Genomic DNA, 22748 nt, shown 5'->3' on the forward strand with positions numbered 1-22748 from the left:
AGCAATAAATGCTGGAGAGGGTGTGGAGAAAAGGGAACCCTCTTACACTGTTGGTGGGAATGCAAACTAGTACAGCCACTAAAAAATAAATTTTAAAAATTCTTCCGTCTGAAGACCAGGGCAGTCTCTCCCTCTGTGATTGGGCTATATGGGTCATGCGCTCTCTGGCCTTGCGTTTATTTAGGGCCAAGCCTCACCATGTCCTCTTACGTCTCAGGCATGTTCCTAGGTGATAGGAACTCCGTGATGAACAGGACAGACGTGGCTCCTACTCTCAGATAGCGCTTTCCTCCCAGGGATGCTCTTGCATGACGGTTTTCACTGGGCCAGCAGCATCAGCCTCATCTCAGAACTTACTGGAAATGCAGATCTGGGGTCCCTACCCAGACCTGTAAACTCAGGATGCTATGGGGGTGGGCCCCCGTAAGGGTCACTTTCACAAGCCCTCCAGGCGATTCTGGTGCACCCTCAAATGTGGGAACCACTGCTCTTGTATGAAAAAGAGAATGCCCCCTCCTTTATACACCCAATTTAGGAGGGGGGGAGGGGGTGTCCCTCCACAAGTTGCCTGCGTCCCAAAGTGTTCCAGAGGTGAAGAGAACACTGTTGGATCCTGCGTGCGGCCCTTTCAGCACACTTGCATACGCCACCCCAGTTCTGCTGTCACCCTGTTCTGGGGCCCACTGCTCTGGGGCGCTTGGAGCCCATCCCCGCATCCCTCCCTCAGGCTGGGCCTCAGGACTGTGCCTGGTTCATCAGATCAGACTCTTTCCAAGTCAGACTCATCCTCCACGGAGCCTCCCTCCAAGCTGCTCGCCCCAGGTCCGATGTCTGTGTGTGTCCAAGCTCCTGGGGCAGATTGAGTTCAAGTCATTTTCCCAAAAGTACTACAACTCCCATGGGAAAGTGGGGCACAGTTGTATACCTGGGTATGGGGGAGGGGGGGCTGTGGTTCACCAGCCCCATGACACTCTACCCCAGCTTCCACCTGGTCAAGATATCCTCCTTAGTTTGGCGCTTAAGACCCTCAGTGAATTGACCCTATCTACATTTCTCTCTCTCCCTTCTGAAAGGTGACTGTGGAAGAAACGTACTTGTCCTTGCTCATAGAAGATATTCACACTTTCTGTCTCAGAAGTTTGTATTTTATTTTATTTATATTTCTTCTGTCTGAAGTAGTTTCTATATATGACAACGCCACTGTTCCCACCTCAGCCCCATCCATGCTTATCATTTCAGATCAGTCTCAAATGCCATTTCCTCCCTCTCTAGCTGGAGGCAGTTGCTTCTTCCTTTGTGTTTGCCTTGTCCAAGGCTTTATCGGCTTCCGTAACCTGTCATTTATCTCTTGCATTTCATCCTGTATTCCAGTGTTTTATATGTCTGTCGTATTAAGTCATGAATCTCTTATTAGACATCTTAGTCGAGATAATTACTTAATGATGCTGAGCATACTTCCAAGCTCAAGTGATATCAGTAAAGGTGTTGTTCCAAAGTGTCTGAGAGGTGGTTTTCTGTCCTCAAATTACTGTAAGTCTAGAGGGGAAGATGGATATTTTGTTTATGCAAGGCGACTGAGCTCAGGACAGGGTGATGTGTTTGCCTGGAGGAGAGAAAGGCGAATTCTGCTTGCGAAGACCTCGGAGGTGGGAAGGGTTTACGGAGAAGGTAGTACTGGAAGCTGTTGGAGGGAGGAGTTCTCATTACAAGAAAGTGTAAGAGAGACATCCCTGGTGGTCCAGTGGGTAAGGCTCTGGGCTCCAAATGCAGGGGGCCCGGGCTCAATCCCTGGTCAGAGAACTAGATCCCACATGCTGCACGCAACTAAAGAGCCTTCCTGCCACAAATAAGACTCCCTGTGCAGCCAAACAAGTAAATAAATACTTTAAAAATATGTATTTAAAAAAAGGACTTTCTGGCAGTCCAGTGGTTAAGGCTGTACTTCCAGTGCAGGCATGGGTTTGATTCCTGGACGGGAAACCAAGATCCTGCATGCCAAGTGGTGCAGCCAAGAAATAAAAATAAATTTAAGAAGTTTTTTAAACAAGAAAGTGTAAGAGGATGACAGACTGAGATGGGGCAAAGACACCCTCTCCTGTTTTCTGAGAGAAAAAGACAAAAAGGTGTAGACAGTAAAGAAAAGTAGGTACAGTTTCACAGAAGCCAAGGGACGAGTTTGTTCTATAGGAATAGAGTCAGAATCAGCACCAGAAGTGAAGTAGAGAGATGCCCTTGATATAAGGTCATCGTTACTGCCAACCTTATTCAGGAACCGCAAGAGGTACATAATCCTGAGAGCAAACCACCACGCAGGAGCTCTCATGGAAAACTGAAGGCACCTCTTTGAATTTCAGGCTTGGTTACTATTTGAACTTCCTCATTTGGATGATTTAGGATGGTGTTTTCAGTCCGGGGACTGTGTTGTTGTTCAGTCTCTCAGCCGCGTCCGACTCTTTGCGACCCCATGGACTGCAGCACACCAGGCTACTCTGTCCTTCACCATCTCCCGAGTTTGCTCAAACTCATGTCCGTTGAGTCGGTGATGCCATCCAACCATCTCATCCTCTGTCATCCCCTTCTTCTGCTGCCTCCAATCTTCCCCAGTATGAAGGTCTTTTCCAATGACTTGGCTCTTTGCATCAGGTGGCCAAAGTATTGACGCTTCAGCGTCAGCATCAGTCCTTCCAATGAATATTCAGGGTTGATTTCCTTTAAGATTGACTGGTTTGATCTCCTTGAAGTCCAAGGGACTTTCAAGAGTCTTCTCCAGCACCAGGCTCTGCCTCTGCCTTCTTTATGGTCAAGCTCTCACATCTGTACATGGCTCCTGGAAAGACCATAGCCTTTACTGTATGGAATTTTGTTGGCAAAGTGATGTCTTTGCTCTTCAACACACTGTGCTGTGCTGTGCTAAAACGCTTTAGTCGTGTCCGACTCTTTGCGACCCTAAGGACTGTAGCCCACCAGGCTCCTCTGTCCATGGGGATTCTCCAGGCAAGAATATTGGAATGGGTTGCCGTGCCCTTCTCCAGGGGATCTTCCTGACTCAGGGATCGAACCTGTGGCCCTTATGTCTCCTGCACTGGCAGGCAGTTTCTCTACCACTAGCGCCAACTGGGAAGCCCTTTTAACACACTCAGTTCAGTTCAGCTGCTCAGTCGTGTCCGACTCTTTGCAACCCCATGGACTGCAAGATGCCAGGCTTCCCTGTCCATCACCAACTCCTAGAGCTTGCTCAAACTCATGTCCGAGTCAGTGATGCCATCCAACCATCTCATCCTCTGTCGTCCCCTTCTCCTCCTGCCTTCCATCTTTCCCAGCAACAGGGTCTTTTCCAATGAATCAGTTCTTTGCATCAGGTGGCCAAAGTATTGCAGTTTCAGCTTCAGCCTCAGTCCTTCCAATGAATATTCAGGGTTGATTTCTTTTAGGATTAACTGGTTTGATCTCCTTGCAGTTCAAGGGACTCTCAAGAGTCTTCTCCAACACCACAGTTCAAAAGCGTCAATTCTTCAGCATTCAGCTTTCTTTATAGTCCAACTCTCACATGACTACTGGAAAAGCCATAGCTTTGACTAGATGGACCTTTGTTGGCAAAGTAATGTCTCTACCTTTTAATATGATATCTAGGTTGGCATTAGCTTTTCTTCCAAGGAGCAAGCGTCTTTCAATTTCATGGCTACAGTCACCATCTGCAGTGATTTTGGAGCCCCCAAAATGAAGTCTGTCACCATTTTTACTGTTTCCCCATCTATTTTCCATGAAGTGATGGGACTGGATGCCATGATCTTAGTTTTCTGACACCAGAAAAACTAAATCTTAGCTTTCTGACATCTAGTTTTTTAACACACTGCTGCTGCTGCTGCTGCTAAGTCGCTTCAGTCGTATCCGACTCTGTGTGACCCCATAGACGGAGGCCCACCAGGCTCCCCTGTCCCTGGGATTCTCCAGGCAAGAACACTGGAGTGGGTTGCCATTTCCTTCTCCAATGCATGAAAGTGAAAAGTGAAAGTGAAGTCGCTCAGTCGTGTCCTACTCTTAGCGACCCCATGGATTGCAGCCCACCAGGCTCCTTCTTCCATGGGATTTTCCAGGCAAGAGTAACACACTAGATATATTTAAAAGATTTTTTCTCCCTTTAGAAAGAGTCTATAGCAATTAAGTTGAGAAGTGTTGAATGACCATTTCCTCCTGCTGTGTTTCATGCAGAATCTCCCTCTGGCCAGTAGGAGGCAGCATAACCTAATGCTCTGAGTCAGGATCGTTGCTCCAGTGGGCTCTGGCCCAGGGAAGGAGGCTGTACATGGTTCTGTACTTTCATTTCCTTCTCTGCATCCTGAGAAAGGTAGGAATTAATAATAATTAATTAACAGCCAAGCATCTTCAAAATGTTAAATGATGTGGGCATGCAGGTCATCATTGCAGGAATCAAGGCTGAATAGAACACCAGTCTTGCCAATGTGGCCCTGAAATCTGAAAAGCTCAAAGATTTTTACAAGGGAGTCTTGTTCCTATTTCTGCAAATGGAAACTCTACTATGTAAATTCACAAAAGACATGGATGCCCAGTATGTAGCTATAACTAAACTAAAATATGTATTACAGCCAACTTCTACCTGTAGGTGTGAAAAAATGGAAAAGCAAGGGTTTTCTGGCCATATGCTCTAAAATTGTTTAAAATGATTATATTACTTTTGATTGTATTAAAGCAGTCATTTGTCTATTGCAAACACTGTATATTACTCCCTGCAAGAGCTGAAATATTAGGTCTGATGTATTTGCAAGTCTTTCCACTTCCCAGAGGCAGCAAAGCATAGTGGAGATGCATACCAGCCTTTCCCTCCAGTTGTGTGACCTCAGGGAGTTGGTCCAACCTCTCTGCTCTTCCCAGCACCTATGAAACTGTACTGTCATGATAGTAACCAACTGGCTAAGCGTATTGGTGAGCATGAAATAAGAGCCTGGCACATAGTGGACACTCAGTAAAATATTCAACATGTTATTAGTGCCTGGATGTTTGGTCCCTAATCTAGACTATGATGTGGGGCATTGAGTTAAATACCTTCCGATGTCAAGTTCTATGATTCCATGGGATATGGTGAAATGATAAAATGGACTTTTGTTTCAGTTTTGCTAAAACCATTCTCACATTGAACACGAACAGGAAAGTTACTCTGCTGATCTTGACCCTGTTAAGGTTGTCAGGATCACGAGCTACATTCTCAAAATGCCTCAACTGCTTTCCCCACCTCCCACAGGTTAGTATCTTGGAGGCAGGCCTCTGAGCTGAACACTGCAGCTACTGCCGTTCACTCAGCAGGACTCTAAGTAAGTATCTTGAGGGAATTAATGGACATGATCATGTTTGGGGGGACCCGTGAAGGAGGATCAAGATGCCATGTGAAAAATGGCTATATGGTCGTGTGTGCTTGGAAACCCTGCTTACCACAGTCTCCTAGAGATTTCCCCACTGTAGTGTGGAAACTCTGTCCATCAGAAATGGAATGCGAGCCACAGGGGTAGTTTAAAATTTTCTAGCAGCCACGTTAAAAAGGTGAAAAAGGAATAGAGGAAATTGATCTTGTTTACCCCTTTCTTTTTCCTTTTCAGCCGCATGCAGTGGCTTGCCAGATCTTAGTTCCCCAACCAGGGATTGAACACAGGCCCCCGGCCTTGGCAGCACCACGTCCTCACTGCCGGACTGCCAGGGAAGTCCCTGAAATAGATTTTAATGATATATTTTATGGAACCCAATATACCCAAACTATAACCAATATTTTAAAATTATCTCCCTAAATCTTTGATAGCTGGCGTGTATTTTACAGCTAGCGCACGTCTCAGTTTGGATTAGTCATGTCTCAAGTGCTCCGGGCCTCCTGAAGCCAGCAGCTACGCTATGGGATGGCTCAGGCTCCAAGAATCTATGCTTGGAGGGAATCCCAATATAACCTGAAAAGGCCCCATGGAGTGACAGGGGAAATAATGGAAAAGAATAGAAGGTGCATTTACGTTAACTTAAAAGCAAAGATCTTGGGAAACAGTCTGTCCTGAAAAGGCCTAAATAACATAAGTTAGGGTTTAAAATTTCTCATTGTATGTTAATGACCGATATCAGCATTTCCCCTAAAACCCCTGGCAGAGACTAACAGAGACACTTGTGGTCCAGGCAGAGATGCGCAGAAGCACCTGTAGTCCAGTCCAGGAGATGATATGGTCTTGTGTTTATTGACTGTTTGAATTCTTATTTAATCTTGCGTTTCTCTGCTCCCGGGTGTCTACAGGTTGAGGTTGTGTGGTGTTGGACAATTTTTTAAAAATCTGCAAACCATGTACGTTAGCAGCAACCACTTCTCAAACTCTTTGGCAAGAGACAACTTTTGCTCTGTGTCTCATCCCACTTTTCTGGTCCCAACCTTTCCACTGTGTCTGTGCGCTGGCGTTCTCTTCACTCCCCAGCCTGACTCCCCCACCTTCGTCTCATCTTCCGGCCAGCTTTCTTCCCCCACATGGAAGAAGCCACAAATTGAAATATTTGGTCCCCTCCTGACCTGCTGTGAAATACTTCCTCTCACATACTTCTGTTAAAAACGTTTTAAGATCCCACATATTAATCAATGTGATTCTTTATCAGCATCACATAATTGTGCCATGAACCGCAGCCATAAGTCAAAAGACCTTCTCTAAACTTTCAGTGATTGCTCTGGACAGTTTTGTAGGAGGGAACACGGGAGACATTTAATCAGACTGGAGTCTTTCAGGAGAGCATCCAACCTACCTCAGGACTCATCCAAAGGCCGTTTGCTTTTCTGTCCCAAGCATTTCGCTAGATCCAAGGTCTGTTAACAATTTGAAAGTCAAACCCCTGTCTCGGGTTACGGAATGGGTATCTCCTTTTGTTGTGTGGGATCAGACACCTGATCCCAGCTGGTAGATCCCCCAAGGATGCTCCTTCCGCACGAAGCTCCAAAATTACCTTCTCAAGTGGGCAGTGCCACGTAACCACACTGGCCATCCGATCGCCCCTCCTGGAAGGCAGCAGACATCTGCCAGGATCCCTGGACCGTGTTTTATATAAACAAGCCCAGCTCACTCTATCATTTGGAGATGTGTGTGCGGAGACAGGCAATTGCCTTAGGACCAGCTGCTTTTGATAATCTTTTGGCAAGTGAGCACTTCCCCAAGCCAGGATTTGTCATCTTTTCTCTTTCTTAGCGGTGAGAGAATAGATACATGCTTTGTTGGTTCCACTTTTTTGAAAGTCACTGGTCTGTTTTTTGCTGCCTGACTTTCAAGGCTAAGAATGTCAATTTTGGTTACTTTCCATCCCTCAGTGGAGGTTACTTCCCTTCTTCAGTTGGAGAGGAAAGATGTGCAGGAAAGATGACTTAAAATGACCAAGATGGAAAGAAATTTAGGGCAAAGTGCCCATTTTCCTGTCTGGGTCTATCTACTCCACCAGCCTGGGATGCTTGCCACTTCCTGCTGCTTCACCCTTACCCCCAGCTAAGGTGTGTGCTCAGAAGCTGATAAAGGTGATTTATAACCTATATCATGAAATTCATACATTTTAAGTAGTTACTGTATTCCAAAATTGTGCAACCATTACCACTAATTCCAGAACGTTTTCATCACCCCGTAAAAGAAACGTGATGTCCTTTAGCCATCATTCCCTTCACCCCCATCACTAATCTACGTTCTGTCTCTAGAGATATGCCTCTTCTGGACATTTCCTATAAAAGGAATCCTACAGTAGGTGAGTTTCGTGTCTGACTTTTTTCACATGAAACAGTGGTCCCCAATCTTCTTGGCACCAGGGACTGGTTTCATGGAAGACAATTTTTGCACAGATGAGGCGGGTGGTGGTGGGGGGGATGATTTTGGAATGGTTCAAGCACATTACATTTATCGTACCCTTTATTGTTATTACACTGTGATATATAATGAAAGAACCATGCAGCTCATCATGGTTGTGCAGAATCAGATCATCAGGCATTAGATTCTCATAAGGATCTTGCAAGTTAGATCCTTCACATGCTCAATTCACAGTAGGGTTCACACTCCTTTGAGAATCTAATACCTCTGATGACCTGACAGGAGGCAGAGCTCAGGTGGTAATGTGAGTGATGGGGAGTGACTGTAAGTACAGATGAAGTTTCACTCGCTTGCCCTCTGCTCACCTCCTTCCAGTTCTTAAGAGGTCATAGATCGGTACTGGTCTGTGGCCCAGGAGTTGGGGACCCCTGACTTAGAAGAATGTTTTCAAGGTTCATCCATATGTGTAACATGAATCAGCACTTCATTCCTTCTTATGACTGAAGAGTATTCCGTGCTCCTCACTTGGTTTATCCATTCATCAGTCGATGTACATTTGTTGTTTCCACCTTTTGGCTAGTATTAATAATACTGTGGTGAACATTCCTGTACAGGTTTTTATAATATAAATGTTTTCATTTCTCTTGGTTATATACTTTGCAGTGGAATTGCTGGGTCACATGGGAACTCTATGGTTAACTTTCTGAGAAACTGCCAAACTGTTCTCCAAAGTGGCTGCACCATTTCACATTCCCACCAACAACACCCAAGGATGCCATCTCTCCACATCCACTTCCTGGTTATCTACTGCCTTTTTGGTCATGGCTATCTGTGTGGATGTGAAGTTCTAGCTCATTGTGGTTTTCATTTGCATTTCCCTAATAACTAATGATGTTGAACATCTTCTCAGGTGTTTATTGACCATTTGTACATTTTCCAAGAAATGTCTTTTCAAATCCTTGGCTCATTTTCCAAACAGTTGGGTTATTTGTCTTTTCATTGTTCAGCTCTAAGAGTTTTTGGTTTTTCTTAGATTTTTTTTTTTATTTAGATCATTTTTGAAGTCTTTGTTGAATTTGTTATAACACTGCTTCTGTTTTATGTTTTGGTTTTTTAGTTGAGAGGCATGAGGGATCTTAGCTCCCCAACCAGGCAGTTCAATCCCTGGAAGGGACTGGAAGGCAAAATCCTAACCACTGGACCACCAGGAAAGTCCCTAAGAGTTCTTAATGTATTTTGGATACTAGACCCTTAACTGATAGAAGATTCACAAATTTTTTTCCCCATTTTGCAGATCACTTTTTCACTTTCTGGATAGCTTTCTTTGAGGCAAAATTTTTTTTTTAATTGGATGAAACCTGATGTATCTATTTTTTTTTAATCTGGTGCCTGTGTATAAGATACTTTTTAGGCTATGTCACCTCTTTCAGTGTACTTATGTTTTAAAATTTAGCTTTAGTTATAGACTGTCATTCTCTGCCTTTTGGTAAAATAACAGAAGCCCAAGAATCAAGTAGGCAAGGATTCTGAGGGCCAGGAGGTCACTCAGATTACTTGCATGTTAGAAAGCACTTGGTCATAGCTTAATACTGAGACAGGTATCTCAGTGTGTGTCTGCGCGTGCAAACTGGCATTGCTTGAGGGCCTGATAGATACAACATAGGATTAAAGAGAGTCGACTCACAGACTAGGGTTGAAAATTGAGGGTGAGAACACCACCTCTCACACATGTGTGGTTTACCCCAATGCTGATTCTTCCCAATCCAAGGTGGAGATGACTTCTCTAAACAGATGACTCCTCTAAACAGGGCCTCCACACTTATCATGTTGTCCTTCTGCCTCTAATACTCATGTTACCACCTTCATCCAGCTTCACCCCTTTCAAAAGCAGAGGGGCACTGAAGCCTAGACCCTCGGTCAGACTGTTTACACTTTTTATTTGCTCATTTATCATACTCTGTTTTGTACACTCCTATGCGCACACCCTCCTTGAGAATCTCAAGTTGGAGGTGGGGAGGCTGGAGTGTTCTTTGCCTCCCCATTGTGTTGGGACTGGGTCTTGAACATTGGGTTCTCAGTTAACACTTGTGGCCTTGACCTGAACGTCTGCTGACCAATTCTCAGAGCCACTTTATCTAACATACACTTTTGTCAATTATGCCTTTCATCTTCATAGCCTTCTAGTTATTTTTTGGCTGTGCCATATCATGCAGAATCTTAGTTCCCCAACCAGGGATCAAATCCATGCCCCGTAGTAGAAGTGCAGAGTCCTAACCTCTGGACTGCCAGGGAATTCCCTCTTCTAGTTATTTTAGAAGCACACACATAAAACCCTTTTAAGGTGTATGGCAAGAATTTCAGATCATATGTTACTTGGGTTCATTAAAGAATTAATACAAAAATTAAAGATCAACATCAGGTGAGCTGTTACTCCCTCTGTCTTTCTCTATATATACATATTTAAATTGAAGTAAAATTCATATAATGTAAAGTTAACCACTTTAAAATGAACAATTCTGTCATTTAATATATTATCAATGTTGTGCAAATACCACTTCTAATTCCAAAACATTTCCATCACTCCTCAAAGAAATCCCACTCTCAGTCACTTTCCATTCTCTCCTCTCCCAGCCCCTGGCAACCACCCATGTGTGTGCTCTTTCTGTGAATTCCCCAATTCTGGATATTTCCTATAAATAGAATCATGTCATCAGTGGCCTCTGGTGTCTGGCTTGTATGATTTATTAATAACTTACTATTTTGAAGTTCATTTATGTTGCAGGATGCCTCAGTACTTCATTCCTTTTCATAGCTGAATAATATTCCATTGCTTTGCCCTCCTAATTTTTAAAAATAAAGTTCAAGTTAATTACCTCTATCCATTAACAAATAACCCAACTGTCTCTCCCAGACCGCCATAGTGTTATGTAACCACAACCTGACAGGCAGAATGTTACACTAACAGGATTGGACCTCTTCATCACTGTAGTCAAAGCTGAGTCTAATTAATCAGGTAATGTAAACTGTTCCAATTTAATTCCACTCAAATAACATCATGAAATTTGGGCACTAGGAAGGATTAGTGGCAGAAGAAAATAAATATGAACAGAGCTTCTGAACAGATTTGATTCCTGTTGGAGGCAGGTCCTGCCCCCATGGTCTACCAACCTGTCCCCATCATCAGTAAAACTCACCCAGCTGGCACTCTCTTTCAGTGGGGAACATACTCCCGCCCAAGGCTATTCCAACTCTAAAAAACTGTGATTCTGTAGGGCCTTAGTTTGTTTCTACCCCAAATGGCTCACATATTTAGAGAGAATCTTAATTAGGGAGACTCAACTGGACCATCAGCTCAGGAGCATCCACCTGGAGGCAACGAGGGTAGGTTTTGGATTCTGTGGCACACTGGAGACTAAAGCAGAAGATGGTCACAAGCGCAAGATTGTGGATGAACCACGGGGTACACAGAGATCTGGGGCACAGGTTGTGGGTTCTAATTATGGCTGCAAGAGTTGAGCTTCCTTTGGGTCTCTCCTTGATTCAGTGTCTTTCATTCTTCTGCTCAGGGAGATTGGGAGGAATCAGAGAGAAGAAGCCAAGGGGTCCCCACTATGAAGGTTAAGGAGTAGAATAGATCTTTTAAAATAATTTCGGTGGCAGCTACATGGATAATATGGAAAGGGGAGAAGAGTGAGATTATAGAACTGCACAAGTTCTGAATGGAATCATTTGGAGATCAGATTAGACAAGAGGATTAGCCTCTCAAACCCACAGTTTACTTGACAGAAAAAAAGGACTGCTAATCAGAAAGCAGTGCTCTCTGTAAGGCGCCAGTAGAAAATGTCGGCACCATTGCACTTATTGATGGAACCATTGAAGGGGACCAGGAGGTGCCCCCTGCCCAATATGCTGCTTTAGCATAAAGATTATTTTGAGCTGAAGGCAACTGAGAATCAACAGGTACAGGAAGAGTTCTCTTGCTCGCTAAGTCACTTCAGTCGTGTTCGACTCTTAGCTACCCCGTGAACTGAAGCCCGCCAGGCTCCTCTGCCCATGGAATTCTCCAGGTAAGTATAGTGGAGTGGGTTGCCATTCCCTTCTCCAGGGGATCTTCCCAACCCAGGGATCGAACCCGGGTCTCCTGCATTGCAGGCAGATTCTTTATCATCTGCACTTCCAGGGAAGCCCTAAGAGTTCTCTGGCTTCCCCTTAGCCACCTAAGAGCCGAGCATAAATTTCCCTCGGTGACCAAAGTCCCTTTCTCCTGTACCAGGAAGAGGAGAATGACTCATATCACCAGAGACAGAGAATTGGCACCGAGAAGAGTCTGCATAAACAGACTTTACTGAAATAACCCTTATTTTCCATTAGCTCTTCTGTCCATGGGATTCTCCAGGCAAGAACACTGGAACGGGTAACCATTCCCTTCTCCAGGGGATCTTCCCAACCTAGGAATTGAACCTGGGTCTCCTGCATTGCAGGCAGATTCTTTACTGTCTCAGCCGCCAAGGAAGCCCCATATCCTAGCCACTTCCCACAATTTATTGTGCCTTGAAGCCCAAAACCCCCTTCCTTTCTTAAAATGATGTATAAGCCCCCAAATCTGATAACCTCTTTAAGTTTTATTCTTTTCTATAAATCCCCATGCATGTAAAATGTTAGTAAAAATTGCGTGTCTTTTCTCCTGTTATTTTGTCTTTTGTTAGTTTAATTTACAGGTCCATAGGGACAGAGTTTAAGAGGAGAGAGGAAAGGTTTTTCCTTCCTGGCACTATGCATTCTACACGATGTGTGGATGGGGTAGATCCAGAGGGGTGCTGGGCATTTTGTGATTACAAGTGAGGGAGATTCCTCCCAACTTGATTCAGTGCCATGGCATTGTGGGATTTTGCCAAGGCAATTTTTGTGATGACTGTCCACGAGAATATCTTGGTAAATACCTGGTGACCGAACGGCTGATGGCATACTAACAGCAATTCACAGAGAATAGCTTTCTCCTGATGAGTTTTAGCTATAGACCTAGAACAGAAAAGGGATAGAAGAAGTCAGGTGTCAAGGTGGGACTTGGGAGAAGATGGAAAATTGTGCTTAATAAAAGTCAGAGAGAGGTAAAAGGTGATATTGCGTTTCTTGTTTTTCATAAGGAGAAAGGACTTAATGGAAGTTGTTGACTGATTTGAGAGGAACTGATCACCCAGTCATTCAGAAAGGGCATTTTGTCATCTGAAAAACATTCCAAGGCAGGGATTTTGTTTAGAGAATTTAGAGTACAAAGTCTTCCACTATAATCCCAGAAGACACATTGGTGAAATTTAGTTTCCCTAGGATAAGTGGTACTGAGCCTTCAAAGGAAGACAATACATGACACATCTGAAAAAATATTTGGGGATTGAAATGGGTGCCTGTGACTTAATTTTCCAGTGGCATTACACCAAGCAGGATGAGAAACAAACGTTTTTATGCCTAAGATGAGAAATAATGTGGTTATGAAAGAAGCTAGTCTGGTATGGCTAATAAGCCACGAGCCATGAAATAAGCCAGGGCAATGAAATTAAATACATGATAATGAAATACCAAGTGAAATACTGGGCCAGACTGGGGAGTGGACAGAGGAATATTGCACATGGCAGAGAGATGGCAGAATGATCCTTCCACCTTTGAGAACAGAGTGGGGGTGTATGATTATGAAAAACCGGGGCACTTAACCTGTAAAGACGGGTTGAAGGAGCTGGACTCCTGAAATGGACCGATTCCTGAAGTTGACCGGCTCGGGTGTGCAGACGGCTGGGGGAAGAGGGGAACCACCTTCCACGACGTGGTACCTGTGGGATGGAAGGACGACTGGTTTGCGGATTCAGTCAAAAAGGTGGGAGGGGGGAGCGCCTACCACGGAGACCAGATAACAGAGAAAAAGGAAAAAAGACCACCGAACGCTGAGTGCGGACACGGAAGGAAAAGTTAGGTCAGCTAACAGGGAAGACAGAACAGGAGCAAAGAAAAATGCAGCGTGGCCCGGCCTTATGCTTAAAGGCGACAAACGACGGAGGCTCGCTGGAAACCGGTCCTCCTTCTTCTCTCTGAGCAGAAAGTTCCCGCCGGCCGCGGGCAGATAAAGGAATCCGAGGCTGACTGCCAAAGACCGGAGGTAAGAGACGCAAGAAGAGTTCAGAAGTTCAGGAAAATAAAAGAGGATTATCATTCAAGGGTTCTGTGGACCAGAGAAAAGGTGAAATGACAGGAAGCTCTGAGAGCGGTGGGGGCAGGGGGGTGGGGGGGAGGGGGAGGGGAGGGGGGAGGGGAGAGGGGTGGGGGGGCGGTCACTAGGGTGAACTCCGCCCGGTGAGGACGGGAAGCCAGCTAAGTAAACAGACAGAGGTGCGCCCGCGTTCTTGTCCCGGAGCACCTAATCAACCAAATAAGCTCCTCACAAAAGACCAGACAGTGGAGGACTGGTTCCGAGCAGGCTCCATTTTTATAGTCTTGGGGAGAAAACCTTTCTGCCTTGGAGTTTCAATTAAAAAAAAAAGTTTAAGTGTTGTGTATATATATATGAATGTGTATGTATACGTACATACACACACACACACACACACATATATATATATATTTCTATTTTAAATAAAGCCACAGCAGATTTGAAACAGCTTTCAGAGGGTTACATGTAACAAAGGAAGACAGAGGGTTGGGAGATACCAGCTGGGATGCCCGGGAGCCCCCCCCTTTCCATGAAATAGAGGGTGACAGAAGATAATGAAAAAGATGTAGAGGAAATCAGAAGTGCAGTGAAGGCAGGGCAAATTAGAGAAATAAATTACTGCCCCAAACAGGAGACAAATCTAGGAAAACATTGACAGCAAGGAAGGAAGTGAGAAATCTCTGTAAATGATGGGGATGAAAGAACAAATGAAGACGTATGTTAATAAAATCCAGAGGGGAAAAGCAAGACATGTTCTGATGAATGCCTGAAGCATGAAGGATCATAGGAAAAAAGGAGTCAAAATGTTGGTTAAAATTAGGATAAATAAAACCAATGAGCAGAATTTTTAAAAGTTATAATTTTTAAAAATTTATATTGAAGTATAGATGATTTACAATGTTATGTTAATTTCTGCTCTACAGCAAAGTGATTCAGTTATGCATATATATATTCTTTTTCATATTCTTTTCCATTGTGGTTTATCATAGAATATTAAGTATAGTGCCCTGGGCTATACAGTAGGATCTTGTTGTTTATCCGTCCTGTATACACTAGTTTGCATCTACTAATCTCGAACTCCCAATCCATCCCTCCCTTACCCCTCTCCCACTTGGCAACCACAGGTGTGTCCTCTATGTCTGTGAGTCTATTCTGTAGATAAATTCATTTGTGTTATATTTTAGAGTCCATGTATAAGTGGATATCATATGGTGTTAGTCTTTCTGTTTCTGTTTTACTTCATTTAGTATGATAGTCTCTAGGTCCATCAATGTGCTGCAGATGGTATTATTTCATTCTTTTTTATGGCAGAATAGTACTCCACTGATATATATATATGTGTGTGTGTGTGTGTGTGTGTGTGTGTGTGTATCATACATATATATATATATATATCTTTATTCATTCATCTGACAATGACATTTAGGTTGTTTTCATGTCTTCGCTTTTGTGAATGGTGCTGCTAAGAACATTAGAATGTATGTATCTTTTCAGATTATGATTTTCTTTGGATGTATGCCCAGGAGTGGATTGCTGGATCATATGGTAGCTCTATTTTTAGTTTCTTGGGGAACCTCTATACTGTTCTCCATAGTGACTGCACCAATTTACATTCCCATCAGCAGTATAGGAGAGCCTCCTTGGAAATTTATAATTTCTAGTGTACTCAGAAGTTTTGAAACTGTTAAGACAGAATATTTAGATTTTTAAAGGCCAGAATTAGAGAATTAGAGCAAAAAGAATCTGTTTCTCCTTTGGATAGACTTACAGTTGGTTTAAAAAATGGTATTCGTTATATTTGGTCATAGGGTTCTGATGCACTCTTGAAAATTTGAAATGACTGAAAATAAGGAATTCAAAGATGATTTGGTAAAAATGGTATATTTTCTCTGTTTCTTCCTTTCAATCTCTTCCTGTACACACACACATACACAAACTTTAAACATTCTTTTTCCTAAACATTTGCAGACATCATGATACTTCAGTATGCATTTCCTATTAGTTAGAACATTCTCCTACCTGCTCACAAAACCACTATCACACCTAAGAACACAAATAATAATTCCATAATATCTAATAGGCAGGCAGTCATGTTTAAATATCAGCAATGGCAGGAACTGGAGAAGGAAATGGCAACCCACTCCAGTATTCTTGCCTTAAAAATCTCATGAACATATGAACCTGGCGGGCTATAGTCCATGGGGTCACCAAAGAGTTGGACAGGACTGAGCATGCACACACGCACACATCATTTCTGACATGCGAAAAATACTGTTGAGACAAGGTGATTTGCCTAAGGCTGATGCATTTGCTCCATTTCACTTAAGTAGAATTTCATAGTAAGATGGCTTTGCATTTTTAAATAATTTTAAAATGATAAGTATCAAAGTTGTCATCATCGTGCAGGAATTATCACTCCTCCCTTAGCTACACTGAGCCCTCAGGACCAGTCAACTGTTGTCACAGGCATTTGCATTCATTAGCTTAGTTGAAAAGTGAAAGTTGATCAGTCATGTCCGACTCTTTGCGACCCTATGGACTGTAGCCCATGAGGCTTCTCTGTCCATAGAATTCTCCAGGCCAGAATACTGGAGTGGGTAGCCATTCCCTTCTCCAGGGGATCTTCCCAACCCAGGGATCAAACCCAGGTCTCCCACATTGCAGGCAAATTCTTTACAGTCTGAGCCACCAGGGAAGCCCTGTAAACTTAATTAACATATCACAAACCCCCACAATGATGACTCAGAGACCCTCTCCTGTCACATAGCAGAAGCTCAGAGCTGTTGCCAGACTGCACTGTGTCTGGAAGCTGGCAGGATACCCAGATGGACCCCACTGAGCTCTTATACCACTTTCCTGCTCTGACACCCTAGGGTACCAACACACACTGCCTCCGAGTATATTTCAAGACTGCAGTTGTCCCTCTGTACTCATAGGTTCTGCACCCTCGGTGTGTGAAAATACTCAGACAAAAAGAGAAACTTGAATTTGCTATGCCCTTGCAACTCTTAACGTAGAATTTATATTGTATTAAGTAGTATAAGGGATGTCCCAGATGGTGCTAGTGGTAAAGAACCCACCTGCCAATGCAGGAGACTTAAGAGACAAGGGGTTCGATCCCTGGGTCGGGAAGACCCCTGGAGGAGAAAATGGCTACCCACTCCAGTATTCTTGCCTGGGAAACCCCATGGACAGAGGAGCCTGGCAGGCTACAGCCCATGGTGTCACAGAGAGTCAGACACGACTGAAGCAACTTAGCACACATGCACTCAAGTAGTATAAGTAATCTAGGGATGATTTAAAGTGTACAAAGGATTATGTGGTAGTTTAAATGCAAATAGTGTCCTATTTTATTTATTTTTAAAATATTTATTTTTATTTATTTGACTGCTCCAGGTCTTAGTTGTGGCACACAGGATCTTGAGTCCCCTGACCAAGGATCGAACTTGGGTCCCCTGCATTGGGAGCTTGGATTCTTAGCCACTGGACCACAGGTAAGTCCAAATAGTGTGCTATTTTATATGAGGGACTTGAGCATCCTCGGATTTGGGTATCTGTGGGGATTCTGGAAGCAATCTCTCGCTGGTACCAGGGGATGACTATATATTTGTAAACTGTATGTAGAAACCTGTATGTAGGTCAAGAAGCAACAGTTAGAAACGGACATGGAACAACAGACTGGTTCCAAATTGGGAATGGAGTACATCAAGGCTATATATTGTTGCCCTGCTTATTTAGATTATGTGCAGAGTACATCATGCGAAATGTCGGGCTGGATGAAGCACAAGCTGGAATCAAGATTGTCAGGAGAAATACCAATAACCTCAGATATGCAGATGATACCACTCTTATGGCAGAAAGCAAAGAGGTACTAAAGAGCCTCTTGATGAAGGTGAAAGAGGAGAGTGAAAAAGCTGGCTTAACATTCAAAAAACGAAGATCCTGGCATCTGGTTCCATCACTTCATGGCAAATTAGCTGGGGAAATAATGAAAACAGTGGCAGACTTTCTTTTCTTAGGCTCCAAAATCACTGCAGATGGTGACTGCAACCTTGAAATTAAAAGACACTTTCTCCTTGGAAGAAAAACTATGATCAACCTAGACAGCATATTAAAAAGCAGAGACATTACTTTGCTGACAAAGGCCTGTCTAGTCAAAGCTGTGATTTTTCCAGTAGTCACGTATGGGTGTGAGAGTTGGACCCTAAAGAAGGCTGAGTGCCGAAGAATTGATGCTTTTGAACTGTGGTGTTGGAGAAGACTCTAGAGAGTTCCATGGACTGCAAGGAGATCAAATCAGTCAGTCCTAAAGGAGATCAATCCTGAATATTCATTGTAAGGACTGATGCTGAAGCTGAAACTCCAATACTTTGGTCACCTGATGCGAAGAACCATCTCATTGGAAAAGACCTTGTTGCTGGGAAAGATTAAAGGCAGGAAGAGATTGAAGGGGATGACAGAGTATGGGAAGGCTGGATGACATCATGGACTTGATGGACATGAGTTTGAGCAAGCTCTAGGAGATGGTGAAGGATAAGAAAGCCTGGTGTGCTCCTGTCCATGGGGTTGCAAAGAATCAGATGACTGAGCAACTGAACAACAACAATGTAGCTTTTCAAACGAAGTCATAAAAATAGGTGGTGCCCTCTTGCAACTGATTGCTTGCCAGTGTTCTCAATAGTTGGTGTTTGAGGGGGTCATTAGGTTGCCACTTTGAAGAAAGTAAAAATGGCAAAGAAGGCAAGGGAATATCTTCAGCCTTTCATGCTTTGGGCCAATGCAAACCCATGGGATTCCTAGGACAAATTTTGGCAATAAAGGGAGACTGTAGAACACAGTAACAATAAGAGAAAGAAAAGATCCTGCAAATGAGAAATACTGCTACTTAATGAACCTAGATTAAAAGTAGAATTAATGAAAGTGGATCTTTCTCTTGCTTTTTGTTATATGAAGATTCCAGGAAGGTTAGGGTAGATAACTTAGTCCATTTGCCTTTGTATTCCACAGATTTCACGCATAGTTCGGAGTATACGTTGATCTCCAGATAGTATTTATGTTAACTCAGCAAACATTTCCTGAATGCGTTCTGTGTGCCTGGTGCTGACCCTGCCCCCCCAAATAAGAGACAGACAATGTCCATCCTTCTTGGTAAGCATGATGGACAGTGGGGCAAATGCCTAGTGTTGCAGGCTTGGGAGGGACAGGAAAGGCTTCCAGGAAGAGGTATCATTTAATTCAAGACTAGAGGTGGATTAGTGATTCAAGCTGGCTGAACTGAATGGGTGAATTACCTTTGAAGTTAACTTGAAGACAGAGGGAGCAGTAAACTATATACACAAATCTTTATTGTTTGAATTAGCAAACCAACTGGTGAGAGTGGTGGCCTGTGTGTAGAAAACAAGGGACTATGACATGGACTTATACCCTTTTATACCTTAAAAAAATGTATTTATTTGTTTGGCTGCACTGGGTCTTAGTTGTGGCATTTAGGAGCCTACCGCACGCGGGCTCCGTAGTCGCCACATGAAGGCTCCTCAGCTGTGGTTTACAGGCTTAGTTGCCCTGAACCATGTGGGATCTTTGTTCCCAACCAGGGACCGAATCTGAGTTCCCTGCAGTGCAAGGTGACTTCCCAACCACTGGGTCACCAGGCAAGTCCCTCCTCTTAAATTGTTTTCTAATTTGTTTGAGTAATTAAAATGATTTTTTTGTTAATCCCTTGGCATCCCTTTGAGAAAAATTTTTTAAAAGAAAATGATAAATTTACGTTCTGGGTGGAAGATCACTACAAGGGAACAGGAAGGGTGTAAACACACCCCTCTTCAATTGAGCAAAATTTGAGGATGCTATAAACTTGACAGGGGTCTAAGGGAAGGGGCTATGCTTTCCAATCTGTGCGTGTCTTGTGGGCTTATCCAGGGACCAAAGAGAGGAGACCAGGATGGTGAACCTGTTCAGAGGGAGGGAATGAAAGTGAAAGGGAGAGCTTCTCTGGTGATCCAGTGGCTAAGAATCCGCTGCCAACGCAGGGGCCATGGGTTCTACCACTGGTCCAGGGATATCCTGTAAACCTCAGGGCAACTAAGCCCACATGCCACAGCTACTGACGACTGCATGCTCTACAGTCTGTGCTCCACAACAAGAGGAGCCACCGCCATGAGAAGCCCAGCTCGGAAACAAAGAGTAGCCCCTGCTCACTGCAGCTAGAGAACGCCCGCAGCCAATGAAGACCCAGTGCAGCCAATGAATAAATAAATAATATTTTTTTCCATTTTTTTTTTATTAGTTGGAGGCTAATTACTTTACAATATTGTAGTGGGTTTTGCCATACATTGACATGAATCAGCCATGGATTTACATGTGTTCCCCATCCCGATCCCCCCTCCCACCTCCCTCTCCATCCCATCCCTCTGGGTCTTCCCAGTGCACCAGCCCTGAGCACTTGTCTCATGCATCCAACCTGGGCTGGTGATCTGTTTCACCCTTGATAGTATACTTGTTTCAATGCTATTCTCTTAGAACATCCCCCCCTCGCCTTCTCCCACAGAGTCGAAAAGTTTGTTCTGTATATCTGTGTCTCTTTTTCTGTTTTGCATATAGAGTTATCATTACCATCTTTCTAAATTCCATATATATGCGTTAGTATACTATATTGGTCTTTATCTTTCTGGCTTACTTCACTCTGTATAATGGGCTCCAGTTTCATCCATCTCATTAGAACTGATTCAAATGAATTCTTTTTAATGGCTGAGTAATATTCCATGGTGTATATGTACCACAGTTTCCTTATCCATTCGTCTGCTGATGGGCATCTAGGTTGCTTCCATGTCCTGGCTATTATAAACAGTGCTGCGATGAACACTGGGGTACACGTGTCTCTTTCAGATCCGGTTTCCTCGGTGTGTATGCCCAGGAGTGGGATTGCTGGATCATGTGGCAGTTCTATTTCCAGTTTTTTAAGGAATCTCCACACTGTTTTCCATAGTGGCTGTACTAGTTTGCATTCCCACCAACAGTATAAGAGGGTTCCCTTTTCTCCACACCTTCTCCAGCATTGAATAAATAAATAATGGTTTTTTTTTAAAAAAGTGAACGGGTTCATTAAAACCTTGCTAATTTTTTAAAAAAGGAAACCTCCAGAAACAGAAATGGGGGGACAATCTGGGAAAAGAAGAAGAGAAAAGAAGATGACATGGCAAATGCATCCCTGAAGCAATTGACCCTTGTTTTTGGGTGATCCTTCCTTTTACATAGTTGTTGCGTTTTACATTGTGAAACAGACAAAGGGTAGTGTTGATGAGAAATGTTTGTACAGGTGACGCAGCAAATATGTTTACAAAAGGGTTAGTATTACTGGGCAAGAGTATTCAGGTGTGAATTTATTTTCTTTTACTTTCTTATTGAGGTATAATTGATTTACAATGTTGTGTTTGTTTCAGGTAGGCAGCAAAGTGAAAGTCGGATAGTCACGTCCGACTCTGCGATTCCATGGATTGTAGCCTGCCCGACTCCTCTGTCCTTGGAATTCCCCAGGCAAGAGTACTGTAGTGGGTTGTCTTTTCCTTCTCCAGGGGATCTTCCCGACCCAAGGATCAAACCCAGATCTCCTGCATTGCAGGCAGGTTCTTTACCAACTGAGTCACTGTGGAAGCCCCCTTGTATATATACACACATATATTCTTTTTTAGATTTTTTTCTGATGTTGGTTATTACAAAATATTAGGTACAGTTCCCTGTGCTATACACACTTGTTGGTTATCTGTTTTATATATAGTGGTGTGTATATGTTAATCCCAGACTCTTAATTTATCCCTCTCCTCCATTTCCCCTTTGGTAACCAAAAATTTGTTTTTTATGTCTGTGGGTCTATTTAAGTTTTATATATAATTTCATTTGCATCTTTTTTTTTTTTTTTTTGGATTCCACATATAAGTGATATCATACGATATTTTTCTTTCCCTGTCTGGGTTACTTTGCTTAGTATGATAATCTCAAGGTCCCTCCACATTGCTGCAAATGGGAGATGTGACCTTTTTTTAATTAATTAATTTTTTTATTGAAGGATAATTTCTTTACAGAATTTTGTTGTTTTCTGTCAAACCTCAACATGAATCGGTCATAGGTACACACATATGCCCTCCCTTCTGAACTTCCCTCCCATCTTCCTCCCCACCCCACCCCTCCAGGTTGATACAGAACCCCTGTTTGAGTTTCCTGAGCCATACAGCAAATTGCCAGTGGGCTGTCTATTTTACATATGGTAATGTAAGCTTCCATGTTACTCTTTCCATACATCTCACCCTCTCCTCCCCTCTCCTCATGTCCACAAGTCTGTTCTCTAGGTCTGTTTCTCCACAGCTGCCCTGTAAGTAAATTCTTCAGTACCATTTTTCTGGATTCTGTATGTATGCGTTGCTGCTACTGCTGCTGCTAAGTCACATCAGTCACGTCTGACTCTGTGCAACCCCATAGACGGCAGCCCACCAGGCTCCTCTGTCCCTGGGATTCTCCAGGCAAGAATACTGGAGTGGGCTTGCCGTTTCCTTCTCCAGTGCATGAAAGTGAAAAGTGAAAGTGAAGTCTCTCAGTCGTGTTCCACTCTTTGAGACCCCATGGACTGTAGTCTACCAGGCTCCTTCTTCCATGGGATTTTCCAGGCAAGAGTACTAGAGTGGGTTGCCATTGCCTTCTCCATATATGCGTTAGATTACGATATTTATCTTTCTCTTTCTGACTTACTT

The 22748-nt window shown here is 43.4% G+C and overlaps 1 long non-coding RNA gene across 1 annotated transcript; it reads left to right on the forward strand.

Moving 5' to 3' along the window:
- The first annotated feature begins 1081 nt into the window (after positions 1–1081).
- Positions 1082–17501, forward strand: LOC136159195 (uncharacterized). Its single transcript, XR_010661427.1, has 3 exons — positions 1082–1137; positions 4210–4345; positions 17404–17501. It is a non-coding gene; the product is annotated as an uncharacterized lncRNA (long non-coding RNA).
- The last annotated feature ends 5247 nt before the right edge of the window (positions 17502–22748 follow it).

The sequence above is a fragment of the Muntiacus reevesi genome, chromosome 2 (genome assembly GCF_963930625.1).
Source record: "Muntiacus reevesi chromosome 2, mMunRee1.1, whole genome shotgun sequence".
In the NCBI taxonomy this organism is placed as follows: Eukaryota; Metazoa; Chordata; class Mammalia; order Artiodactyla; family Cervidae; genus Muntiacus; species Muntiacus reevesi.